Genomic DNA, 13,667 nt, shown 5'->3' with positions numbered 1-13,667 from the left:
TTTTGTTTTTGAGACAGGTCTCTCTATTTAGCCCAGGCTGGCCTGGAGCTCACTATGCAGACCAGGCTGGCCTCACACTCACAGAGATCCACCTGCCTCTGCCTCCCAGTGATTAAAGGAGCATTCCACCACATCAGTGGCAAATTTTTATAACCCCTAGTTTATGCTGGATATACAGCTTTCTTCTGGGCTGGAATGTGTTGTGTGATGGACAGGAATCTACATGACGAATCCCCAGAAAAATCCTCCCTTAAAACTGAGTGTGTAGTGAGCTTCCATGGTAGACATCATTCCAAGCTCCCTGGTGGGGAGTTAAGCACATCTTACATCACCAATGCGGAGAAGACTCTTGGAAACTGATCCCTGGTCTCCAGACTTAGCTCTCCCTTTTAATGTTTCTTTGTGACCTCGTACTGAACTAAAGTATAGCCATGCTGAGTCTTGTGAGCCATCATAAATCACCAAATCCGAAGGTGGCCTTGGCTCAAGATAAAAGATTGGACCAAGATGGTGGACTAAGCATACTCTTGTGCCTTTCAAGCGGCTTCACATTACCTGGAATAACAGAGGTATTATTTTTAAAACATTCAATCAATAATAAACCTAGAAAACAGGAAACTGTGCTAGTGGCCAGCGTAAATGCCTAAGGAATGCCGGCAATGTCAAGAGTACTCAAAACCAGATCACCGAGGCAAACCACCAAACCACACCATGAGCTTGGGAGGAGGCTCACGAAGTGGAAAACAATAGCACCATCCAGGCTCCAAATAGGTAGAAAAAGAGACAAGGATAGACTCCAACCACACTGTCACCAGGAAACGGCAGCTGGGATCACTAGGAATGTTAGAACCATCCCCCATAGCTTGAGTCACCCACAGTCCACCAAACACCCCAAGTGCAATCCCACTCAACAGCATATGAAAAGTCAGCAATTTTGAGATGAGGCTACAGCAAACTGGACAGGCAGGAAACAAGAATCATTTAATTCAAAGACAAAGTGCTCTCCCTTGAATTCTTCCCCAGACATCTTGGGTCTGTGTTCTCCACTCGGATCTAGCACAGAATCTGACAGTGACAATTGGTACCAAGGAACAAGGAACAAGATTCCACATGAGTCCAGCTGGCAGAAGCCAAGATCCACAAAGGCAAACAGAGTCAGCGTGAAAGGAAGGCAATGCCCAGACTGGCCAGCTCACAAGGGCCACCAGAGTCACTATCTGGAAATCTAAGAATATTCTCTTTGTTGTCACAAAGTCAGATAACCCTAATTTTAAGGAAAGTCAAGAAAATTTATCTCAGCAAGCAGGAGCTGCTGAGAAATCCAAAGTCCAAGGAAGGAAAAGCTGTTTCAAACATACAAGAAAATGAGCAGAAGGAAGAGGAAGAGGCTAATGACACTGGGTTGGGCAGCGCTCGTGTGTGTGTGTGTGTGTGTGTGTGTGTGTGTGTGTGTGTGTGTGTGTGTGTGTCACGTGCATGAGCATGGTAAGGCCATAGAACCGGTCAAGTCACAAACAAAAGTGTAGAGAACACAGGAGTCCTGAAAAGCAAAGCAATGTTGTATAAACACTGCTGTTAACAATATAACTATCTGAAAGCCAGGACCCCTTCATAGTGTTTCAAAGAGGGTCTCGGCATGGTTTAAAAATCTAAACTGCTTCTATCGTTAATAAATTTGTGGCTTTTCATCACATGGGGGTAAAAAAAAAATCTCAAAGATGAGACCACAAACACTAAGAATCACCACATTTTGCTTTGGGGGTTGCTTGGGGTTTATTTACCATACTAGGGACAGAAGGCAGGATTCCCCACAAACTAAACAGTACTCTACCACTGAGGTACATCCCCACACATACTGTTGGTTTTTCTGTTCTGCTTTTGTTTTGTCTGGTTGTGTGTCTGCATGTGTTTGGGGGCTTTTGTTGTTTTGGATCTTTGTTGCTGTTGTTTTGAATTTGGGGGACAGAAAATCTATGTGGCTCATGCTGGCCTTGAATTCCTGGGCTTAAGCAATGTCCCTACCTCAGCCTCACAACCATACCCAACACTATGAGAGCAATGGCTCCCTTCAAACCCACCATCTGACCACCTAGTGAGTGTGTCAAGGGTCCAACAGACAGAGGACTCCTCACTGTCCCAGGAGGTTCAGCTCAGTGCATACTGCTGACATGGTCTACTTGATCTGCCATCTTCCAGCACAGGGACTGGAGAGATGGGTCAGCAGTTAGGAGCACTGGATGCTCTTCCAGGTGACTAAGGTTCATTCCCATCCCCCATATGGTGACTTGCAACCATCTGTAGCTCCCGTTCCAGTGGAGCCAATACCTTCTTCTGGCCTCCATGGGCACCAAGTATGTACATGGTGTACAAACATACATGCAGGTAAAACATCCATACACATAAAATAAAAGTAATTTTAAAAAAAGATGAGGGCTGGTGATAATATGATTTATTGGGTACAGGCACTTGTCATTAAGCTTGACTACCTGAATTCAATACCAAGGACATAAATGGTAGGAGAGAAATGACTCCCACACGTTGTCCTCTGACCTTCATACACACAGTCACACAAATAAATAAAATGTTATGAAAACATTAGTTTAAAGAATGGAAATAAGTTGGGCGGTGGTAGTGCACGCCTTTAATCCCAACACTTGGGAGGCAGAGGCAGGCGGATCTCTGTGAGTTCGAGACCAGCGTGGTCTACAAGGGCTAGTTCCAGGATGGACTCCAAAGCCACAGAGTAACCCTGTCTCAGAAAAAAAAAATGGAAATAAAGAACCTGGTTGGCTCAGCCAGGGCTATCAGAAAGGTGTGAGTATCTGGCACACCCCTGCTAATGAACCTGCCATGCCATGTTAAATGTATTGCTATTGAGTAAATTCTGACACTGAGGAAAGACACAAGCATGCTCACCTATGTTTCTGATACCATGTTTTTGCCACAACCACTATTGAACACTGACAGTTTTAGGCCAGAAGTACAATTAGTGCTGGAGGGCTGTGTTAGAGTAATTAGAGATGAAAATGGTGGGAGGTGCTGGGCATATTCATACCAAGTAGTTCTACTCTTAGATTCATTTGTTCTCAACAGAAATGCGTGTATTCATCCAACAAAAAGCAAGTACTAGAATGTCCATAGCATCACTGTTTGTAATAGTCCAAAACTACAAACAACCCATGCCAATCATGGCAGAATGGCTATTTATTATGGATGTATAACACATGTGTAGTGGGCCTTTTCCTTCTATGCACAATGTGCTCACCTCCCTGCCATATTGGAACAGAGAATAACATGGCCTGGTAGCCATGGCAACACCTGAGCGTAACAGCACTGGGATAGCCAGGTCTATGGTAACGCTAATGGGGATCTCGAAATTCTGTTTAGATGGAGGAAGGGAAGTCCATGAATCCTCAACGGGAAGTTCAACTATTACTCCTTCCTGTCCTCCTCCTGCTTTTGGCTTTGAAGTGGAAGATAAGTTGAAAGCAAGGATCCTTTGTGCAGCATCCATGAGGCCATCATCCCTAATGGAGTGGAGCTTAGCATGGTCCAACTGCTTTGGAGTCACCTGCACTCCTGTAAGTAACACCTCACTGTAAGTAAGCCCAGTAAACTCACTGGTTCCACAAGATGGCCTTCTGGTGGAGTCGTGTTTGATCCGTCACTGGTGCCCTATCTAGGGTGAATATATATTTGAGTCTCTCTAGGAATAAAGTCAATGCAACAACATAACAGCAATAAGAACAAACAAATCTCATCCTCTCTAAAGAACATGGACAAATTTCACAAAAGGTAATGCTGGTGGGAAGTGGCCGGGCACAGAAGAGCACGGGCAATCTGTTTCCATTAACACAGAACAGAAAAGCAGGCAAAACTTGACCACTGTATTAGAAATCAAGACAGTGACTATCCTTTGTGATGAGCTGCCCAAGGAGGACACGAGAAACGAGCCTGTCACTGTGGAGTCAGACTAAAAACCCTCAGCAGCTCAGAAGCAAGAATCCCAACATAAAAAAAAAAAAAAAAGGACACCAACACCAGTGGTAAGGCTGCTAAAGGCTAAGGCCTGAATGCATAGGTAGGGCATCAGCCCTTTCCCGGTCACTGCCAGAGGCCCTCAAACAAGATTTCACCTTGATTATGTGAAGACATCTTGCTTTCCTGCATCCCAATGGGCTAGACTGCAAACTTATCAACTGTAATCCCGTCAGATGTCCCTCAGGAACCATGTAGTGATAGGACAGAAATTGCTAACCCACCAAAATCCTAGCTGTGACTTGTAAAAACAGTGAGCTGGGCTCTCTCCTCCCTGAAGCCACAGCCACACCTGGGTGTGTCTCACTTTCCTATTTCTCATGCCTAAACCTATAGAAAAATATCTTTAATAAAATATACAAGGCTAGTCCTGAAATTATTTGTTAGTATCAAAGCCACAAATGCTGATTTGGACTGTGTCCAGGTCTCTAAAACCCCAGAACTCCTCAAGCTGCTGAGGTACAGTGGGAAGCTCTGCCTCCTTTACCCCCAAATGCTAATGGAATGAGGGAGACTCGGGAGCATAGGAAAAGTCGTTTCTTATTTTGAGGGTTGGTTCTGGTTATTAAAATTCATTGAACATTGAATACCTTTATCCTTGCATCTCAATGAGCAGTTGCCACAAAATATATGGATACTTAACCATATATAGAATAGAAAAATATATTTAACTTTCAAGTCTTGAGTCAGATAAAAATGGAATAAAAATCCAATCCAGCCAGGTGTGGTGGTGCATGTACTTTAAATCCCAATACTTATGGATCTCTGTGAGTTTCATGACACAGTGAAGCTCTTCCTCAAAATAAAACAAACAAAAAGTAGGCAGAGAAAAAAAAGGGGGTGGGGACTAGTAATAAATAAGAATAAACAACAGGAAAAAATAAGACAGTAGAAGTAAGCCCAAAATACTAAGAGTCTAAATAAACATTGATGGATTAAAGCAGAGGCCAGTAAGATGGTTCAGTGAGGAAAGGCACCTACTGCTAAACCTGCTGACCTGAGTTTCCTTCCTAGGACACACATGACAGAGGCAGGTATCTAACTCTCACAAGTTGTCCTCTGACTTCCACATGAAAATACACACACACACACACACACACACACACACACACACACACACATACACACACTCAAAATTAGTGTTCTCAGATATTATCAACACAGTTTATCATTACTGAATGAAAATTTTTAAAGTGTACTTGGAAAGAGAAGGAAAACAGTCCTAAGAAGATGGAGACGGTCTGTGACAGGACACAGAACAGAGAATGTGGAGAATGACAGACAGGTAAATAATGTAAGCCTTGCTAAATAAAATGAACACAGATTTGCAAGACCAGAGCAGCAGCAATGCCTAACCCAAGTGTTAAGATGAAAATACAGCTCAGGCCGCATAGTGAAACCGGACATCTTGGACCTGCTCAGCACAAGAGCCAAATGATTAAATAAAGGAATCATGATTTCAGTCCAAAAGGACCAGAGCTTGAACACAGTAAATTCATAAAAGCAGAAAGAAGCATAAAGTTTAACAACAGAAATTAGTAACACAGGAAGATAAAGATCAATAGCATTAATCAGTAAGCCCAAAACCTAATTGAAAGGATCAAGAAAAGAAGCAATCACACGTAAGCCTGACCAATAAAAAGGAGAAAAGGTGGGCGTGATCAAAGTACATGATATACATGTATGAAAATGTACGAAAGCCATTATTTTATACAATTACTACATGCTAAATACATGATCCACATGGGTAAAAACATATGAGAGCCATTATTTTGTACAATTACTACATGCTAAGTACATGACATACATGAGTGAAAACATATGAAAGCCATCACTTTGTACAATTACTACATGCTAACAAGAGGAGGAACAAGAGAAGCCACAAAGCATTGGAATTAACAAGGATAATGACATCATATTTACATGAGTTTATCTTGAAAGTGGATAGGTACCAGGTGCTAACATATATTGATTATCAATAATGCGGAATATTTCCTGGGATAATGAAGGGTATTAAAACGACTGAAGCAATAGGCCAGCCAAGAACAATCAATGGTTATGGGCACAAGTGAAAAGGTGACTGAATGGTGGTTTCAGCTTCCTAAAACACCCAGTGTCAGCCCAGGTAGTATGCAGGCAATTTCTGACAGAAGTCAAGGAATAGATCATTCTTCTGTTCCAAAGCACAGAAAATGACAGAAGTTTCCAGCCCGACCAGTGTGAACTGCACAAGCATAATTCCTGGGCAGGAGGAATCATTCATAGCAATGGCACTTACCAACCCCTAAGGAAAATGCTAGCTTTTGAATCTATCAAACAAACCAAACATGCATTTGAGATAGTGTTTGTTGTTGGGGGGAAGGGGTGCTGGATTTTTCTTCTTGTTTTGTTTTCAATTTTTTTATTTTGTTTTTGTTGTGTCACTTTTTTTTTTTTTGAGACAGGGTCTTGCCATGTAGCACAGGCTGGCCTCAAATTCATCCTCTTGTCTCAGACAGGAGGGCTGGGATTACAGGCAAGAGCCACCATACATAGCTCCAAAAAGTCATCCTAAAGTATTACAGGATTCTAATAAGAAGATCCAGCAAAATAATAATGTGTTAGAGATTTTTTTAAAGAATGAAATCTACATGGTCATATAAATCCATATTGTACAAAAGCATGGGGGTATGAATAGAAACACACTTAACATAATAGAGCTCACTTACAGAAAAGACGGGGAAAACACTTCTCTAAAACCAAACAAGACAAAAATGTCCTATGGCACATACACAAGTCAGCTTAAACACTGGCACTAAAACTGATGCAAGCTTGAGAGGGGCCGCCCCGTCGCCCCTAAAAATGCTCTCTTTGGCCAAACGTGGTGGTTCACTCCTGGAATCCCAGTATTCAGGAGGTGGAAGAAGGGGGCACGTTCAAGTCCAGTCTGGGCGACATAACAATTCCAGGTCAGCCAGAACTGCCTAGGGAGACACTATCTCGAAAACAAAAACAAAATAACCACGTTATGGTGGCTCGTATGAGTCCCAGGCTAGTCAGAGTTAGCTAGCGAGACCCTGTTTCAAAATAAACAAAACTGGTGGCTTTGAGTAATCATGCAAAGCTATTTTTCTTATACTAGAGAATTAGGATTGACAAACCCTTGGCCCCACCCTCCACCCCCGTCTTAATAAACGTTGAAGTAACAGTGTTTGAAACTGCATAACCAAATCTTACGAAAACAAAAATTCATCAGAAGGGCTCGGTCGTGACTCCACTCAAAAACACTTTATCTCTCGCCTCCAGCCACCGCAGTTACTAATGGATACCCATGTCAACCAGTCCGACATAATTCATCCGATAGAGGGCAAGGAAGAGCACCTTCATAGGATTTTTTTTTCAAAGCGTATACTGGTTATTATATAAACTTGCGTGCTGGCGTATGGAGCTCCCACAAAATCAAACTAAGATATTCAGACTCAAACTTGTTTAAAAAATAAATAAGCACATAAAACTAATTTTGTTCCAAGGGCATTAAGAAAAAGAGACCGGCACTGTTGCGCTCATGCCAGGCTGCGCACGGCGGGGACACGCACCAGCATCCACACAGTTCCCCGCGCTCCCAGGCGTCCAAGAGACCCGCAGCCCGAGCCCTAGGCGATCACCTGGGCAGGACCAGAGCTCAGCGGCTCTGTGCAAGCACACTCGGGGGCACCGGAGTCCCACTGGCGCACACGCACCTGTCCCGGGGGCGGGGGCTCCCCAGGGCCACAGCCGCCGGAGCCACCTGGCCCCTGTGCCAGGATGCTGCGCCAAAACCAAAGGGAGGGCCGGCCACCTGCCGTCCCCACCTGCAGCACGATCTCTGTGCTGCCCGCCGCCTGGTACCCAGGACCGCAGCGCGTCTTCCCAGATGGGCACCCCGCATCTGCGAGTCAGGACTCCTGCACCACCCGCGTCTTGCCCTCCAGATCTGAGACAAGGCAGCTCAGGAACAGAGGAGCCGGGCGGCCCATACCCCGACTCACCCGCCGTGGTTCACTCGCACCGGACTCCAGCGCCGCCGCAGCCCGCAGTTGCCGCGGCTTTCAGCGCTCACGGATGCTACCGGGAAGGTCCCAGCGATCCCGCCGGCGCCTTTCTCATGTCCACCTCCAGGGGCGCCCGCGTCCCAGCGCGAGGCTTCCTGGGAGATGTAGTCCAGGAGCCCCGGTCCTCGGTGGCGGTGTTCTCTCATGGGCTCAACCTCCACTATCGATGGTGGAGCATCTCATTTCAGACCATTATTCTTAATTGGGGCGGGAGGTTGGGGGGGGGGCGGGCGTCCGTACCGACACCATCAGCGTCTTATGGGAGCTTGATTAAAGTGCAGAGTCTTTATCACAGACTGTTAGGTTTTTTGGTTTGGGACAGTGTTTGCGGAGCTGGGGATGGAAACTAGGGCCTCATACATGTTAGATAAGCGTTCTGCCACTGAACTACACTCACTGCACTATTTACTTGGTTTTATTTGTTTATTGAATTTTTTTAAATCTCTGGAGGTGGGATCCAGTAATTTGCTTTTTTTACTTATAAACCCTTGACATAATTTTGAAGTAGACTTAAAGTTGAGAACTTGATTAGGGCTTCCCTTGTCCTCTTCAAAGGGCTCTATGACTCATTTGGCATTGGTTATTCTCTCTCTCTCTCCCTCTCTCTCTCTCTCTCTTCTCTGCAGATACACTGCAGGGACTATTTATGTTCCAGCCCAGACCTCCCCCTCATTTAAGCCCTCCTCCCACAACATCTATAAGATGTCTGAGACCCTGGAATTAAACAATGTCAACACCACATTTGGTATTGTCACTTCTCTCAACCTGTTTATCCTCTGGGGTGGACCTTATGTCCAAGGGCTGAAGGACATCTTCTATATTTATTAACATGAAAGTCATCAAAGACTGTTAAATATGCATGGGCAGAGATGACAAGCTCATGAGTCATATTTGAGATAGTGAGAATAAAATCCAGCCAATTCTTTTCAGATGAGGAGTGGGGAGGAAGAGACGTCCTGGTAATAGAGTGGAAACTCTGTTGAAGGACGGTTTTGTGTGTTGGGTTGGTCTTTGTCGGTGTTTTGCTTTGTTTTTACGATGGGAGCAACTTCAGCATGTTAAAATATTTATGAGGGGCTGGAGACCTGGCTTAGAGGTTAAGAGCACTGGCTGCTCTTCCAGAGGACCTGAGTTCAATTCCCAGCACCCACATGGCAGCTCACAACTGTCTGTAACTCCATTCTAGGGGATCTGGCTCCCTGACACAGACATACTATCTGAGGGTAAAACACCAACAGATGTAAAATAATAAATAATTAAAAAAATAAAATATTTATGAAAAGACTCCCAGTGAAGGATAGTCAGAAAAATTTAATATTACATGACTCCTCAGCAGACAGTGAATGTGTAAGAAGGAAAAGATGAAGCTGGGCATAGTGGTGCATGCCTTTAATCCCAGTACTCAGGAGGCAGAGGCAGGCAGAGCTTTCTGAGTTCAAGGCCAGCCTGGTCTACAAAGTAAGTTCCAGGATAGCCAAAGCTATTACACAGAGAAACCCTGTTGTGGAATAGAATATTTGTTTTTGCTTAACTATGTAAAGATGGGTTGTAGTTGTTTGTGTTGCAGAATAATTGTTTAACTATGTAAAGATATATTGTTGTTTTACCTTGCCTACCTAAGGCATCTGATTGATCTAATAAAAAGCTGAATGGCCAATAGCTAGGCAGAGGAGGGATAGGCAGGGCTGGCTGGCAGAGAGAAAAGGGGAGTCAGACAGATAGACAAGGACCAGCCAGCCAGGGACAGACAGACAGACACAGAGGAAGCAGGAAAGCAGATGGACAATAGATAGATGAGGTAAATTAGCCTCAGGACAGCCCATGGATTAATAGAACTGGGTTAATTTAAGTTAAAGGGGAAAAGCTAGCTAGGAACAAGCCTAAGCTAAGGCCAAGCATTCATAATAACATAAAGGACACTGGTCTGTGTAGGGTAAAAGGGCCAGCCAAAGGAACCCACCCTGGCCCTGAAATCATAGCCAGTCAAAGAAATCCATCCTGGCCCTGAAACCAGTGACAAAGAAACACACTTTGGCCCTAAAATCAGAGCCAGTGAAAGAAATATGCTCTGGCCCTGAAATTAGAGCCAAAAGGCTAAAAAGGGCCAGTGAAAGAAACATACTTTGGTCCTGAAACCAGAGCCAAATCTGCCCCTAACCAACTAAGCAGAAAACCAACCAATCCCTAAGCACAATATCTAGCCAATCTGAGCTCAAGGGACTGAAATCTGAACAATTCCCACCCTGAAAATCTTCTCCCTGGAAAGACTCTGCCCCTAAGAAGCCCTATATAAGCCCTGCGCCTGTTCAGTTTGCAGCTGCTTTTTCCACCCTGAAAGAGGCAGCCACTCTCCTGGATTCTTCTCTCTCAATACATCTCTTAAATGAAGTTTGGGTGATGACCCTCTTTCACCCAGAGCACAGACAGAGCCAGGGCAGAGCAGAACAGGGCTGTAACACTTTCACTGGGGAAACCTTCCCCTACAGGAGCTCCTGGGGAACAGAGCCAAACTGTAACAACTTCTCTGGGGAAACCCTACCCTGCCAGAGCAAAACTGTTATACTGGGGAAGCCATTCCCTGGAGCAAAGCTGTAAGCTGCTGCTCTTACTGTGCCCTGTGGTATTCCCTGACTTCCGATTGCCAGAATACTTTTCCATCTGAGCTGTAACATTTAGTATTCCTTGGCTCCCGAGGAACAGGATCCCTGTGCTGTAAGATGAGGGCAGCACAAAAGAAGGGAGATGAAGGTTTCCTTTAATAGAGAGGAGAAAGTTATGGGTTTTCTTCTGGAAAAGATGAGAGGATATTACCTGTGAGAATGAGTGGGCTGTGTGTGTGTGTGTGTGTGTGTGTGTGTGTGTGTGTGTGTGTGTGTGTGTGTGTGTGTTGCTGTAGAAAAAAGAAAAACTCCAGAAAGGAGTTCTTGGTAAAATGGAATATTGACAGCTCCCATATCATGCAGGGAGAATGGAGGGTGCTCTGCATTGGATGACTTTGTCCCCATTCAGATGTTGTAAAACAATCCCCAGTGATGTTCAATGTTTACAGATGGAGCCATTAGGGGGTAATGAGGCAGAGACTTTAGGAAATGGATTGGTGCCTTCATAAAAGCATTCCCTTGTTGAATGCCACTACACCTTGCCCATTTGGTCATGTGAAGACATAGAAAGAAGTTGCTATCAATTAATCAGGAAGTGAACTTTCACCTGATACCAAGTCAGCCTTGATCTTAAGCACCTAGAGGCCCTTGAAAATCTATCTCCCTTGTGCAAGTCACCCAGTCCATGGTACTTTTCTTATAGAGCAACCAGATAGACAGTGAGATGGGAGATAAGCATGGAGTCGAGTTGGGGCCACCATGTGCCCTCTGTGAGCTGGACAGTAGCCAGCTGTTCTGGATAGAGGAGTGCAATGGCAACCACTGTGATTGCTGTCTTCAACTAATAAGTAAAAAGGCATTGGAAAGATGGCTTATGTGTAAAGCATGGTCATGAAAGCATGAGGGGCTGAATTTGAACCCCCAAACCCATGTAAAGCCAGACTTGGCAGCATGTTTCTGTAATCCCAGTGCTCTTTCAAGGATATTGGAGGCAGACAGGAAAGCCCCACAGATTGGGCCAGGTCGCCTGGTGTACACAATGGCAAAGGACAAAGAGACTCTGCCTCAAGGTGGAAGGCAAGGATTGATACCTGAGGTTATCCTCCGACTGACCACATGCCATGCTGTGACACACTTGTGTCAACACTTAACACACGCACAAATAATACACACACACACACACACACACACACACACACACACACACACACACAGAGGAGGGGGGAGGAGTTTTTATTTTTGTTTTTTTTGAGAGCATTGTTTTTTAGCCCTAGATGCTTGGAAATTGCTATGCAGACCAGACTGTCCTTGAATTCACAGAACTCAGTCTGACTCTACCTCCCAAGTGCTGGGGTTAAAGGCAGTGCACCTCCATGTCCAGCACACACAAAGACTTTTTAAATGGAAATAAAATGAACAGGAAGGAGAGAGAAAGTGATAAAAGTTGACACTTCAAAGAAGCGGAACTTTGACAAGCATGGCGTGGCTAGCCTTTGGGAAACTGTGGGCTCGGATATTACTGGACCCACACGGAGAGCTGAGGCTTGGACTGGGTTTTGTGAGGTCTGGACCTGAAGAAACTAGAGGGGAGTATAAAGGTTCACAAAGGCCAGGTTGCCTAACTTTAAGCAAATGCTCTTGAAAACTGGGAAGAAGCTTTGCCCCATCTACTGCAAGAATGAAGACCATTCTCAGCAATCAGACCATCGACATTCCAGAAAATATGGACATCACTCTGAAGGGGCACACAGTCATTGTGGACGGGCCCCAGAGGAACCCTCCAAGGGGACTTCAATCACATCAATGTAGAGCTGAGTCTCCTTGGGAAGAGAGGAGGCTCCGGGTTGGCAAATGGTGGGGTAGCAGAAAGGACTGGCCACTGTCCAAACCATCTGCAGTCATGTTCAGAACATGATCAAGGGAGTCACACTGGGCTTCCACTACAAGATGAGGTCTGTGTATGCTCACTTCCCCATCAACGTCGTTATTCGGGAGAACAGGTCTTTGGTTGAATCCGAAATATCTTGGGTGAAAAATACATCCGCAGGGTTCGGATGAGGACAGGTGTTGCTTGTTCTGTCTCTTAAGACCAAAAGGATGAATTAATCCTTGAAGAAAATGATATTGAACTTGTTTCAAATTCAGCAGCTCTGATTCAGCAAGCCACAACAGTTTTTGGATGATATCCATGTGTCTGAAAAGGGAACAGTGCAGCAGGCTGATGAGTAAGACCTAAGTTACCCAGTTCCAGAAACAAGATCCTGAATTTAAGTACGATTTAGGGTGTCTTTTGGGACAATAAAATACTTGTATTGAAAGAAGAAAAGAAAAGAAAAGAAAACTGGGAAGAAAGGTATAACTTGGGGGGTGGCTTTTTCTGTGCATGTAAGTGTGTGTGTGTGTGTGTGTGTGTGTGTGTGTGTGTGTGTGTGTGTGTGTGTGTTCACATAAATTTGAAGGCCAGAGGATAACCTCAGGTGTTGTTCCTCTGGTGCCATCTATCTTTCTTTTGACTTAGACTCTCTCCCTGACCTGATACTTGGCAAGTAAGCCAGGTTGCTTGGCAGCAAAGCCCTCAGAAATCAGCCTGGCTCTACCTCCACAGCACTGGGATGATAAGTGCACACCATCACACCTGGCTTTTTCATGTAGGCTCTGGGGATGGAACTCAGGTCTGTGCTAGCAAGGCAAGCACTTTATTAACTGAGCTGGTCCCTCAACCCTGTCTGTATACTTTGTTGGAGGAGGGGGAATATTATCAAAATCTGTTCTTTGAGTTTTGTTTTTCTTTTTATGTTTATTTATTTATGGTGTGAATTGAGTAGGTGTGCATGTCATGCACATGCAAGTGGATGTCAGAAAATTTGCTGGATTTTTTTCTCTCCCTCCACCATGCGGCTCTCTGGGATCAAACTCAGGTCTTCAGGCTTGGTAGCAAGCACATTTACATAGTATGCCA

General features: G+C 44.7%; 1 protein-coding gene and 1 pseudogene across 2 annotated transcripts in view; one reads left to right on the top strand and one right to left on the bottom strand.

Moving 5' to 3' along the window:
* Specc1 (sperm antigen with calponin homology and coiled-coil domains 1) overlaps nucleotides 1-8,168 on the bottom strand; it is a 268,476-nt gene extending 260,308 nt beyond the window's left edge. For both annotated transcript variants that reach the window (XM_027427222.2, XM_027427224.2), the window contains exon 1: nucleotides 8,046-8,168. The gene's annotated coding sequence lies outside the window, so the exon portion shown is untranslated. The remainder of the gene's footprint in view (nucleotides 1-8,045) is intronic.
* Nucleotides 8,169-12,327: 4,159 nt separating this feature from the next.
* Nucleotides 12,328-12,953, top strand: LOC100751413 (annotated as a pseudogene).
* Nucleotides 12,954-13,667: the final 714 nt, after the last annotated feature.

Source organism: Cricetulus griseus, chromosome 7 (genome assembly GCF_003668045.3).
Source record: "Cricetulus griseus strain 17A/GY chromosome 7, alternate assembly CriGri-PICRH-1.0, whole genome shotgun sequence".
In the NCBI taxonomy this organism is placed as follows: Eukaryota; Metazoa; Chordata; class Mammalia; order Rodentia; family Cricetidae; genus Cricetulus; species Cricetulus griseus.
The sequence above is the reverse complement of the archived record's forward strand: the minus strand, read 5'-3'. Positions and strand labels throughout refer to the sequence as shown.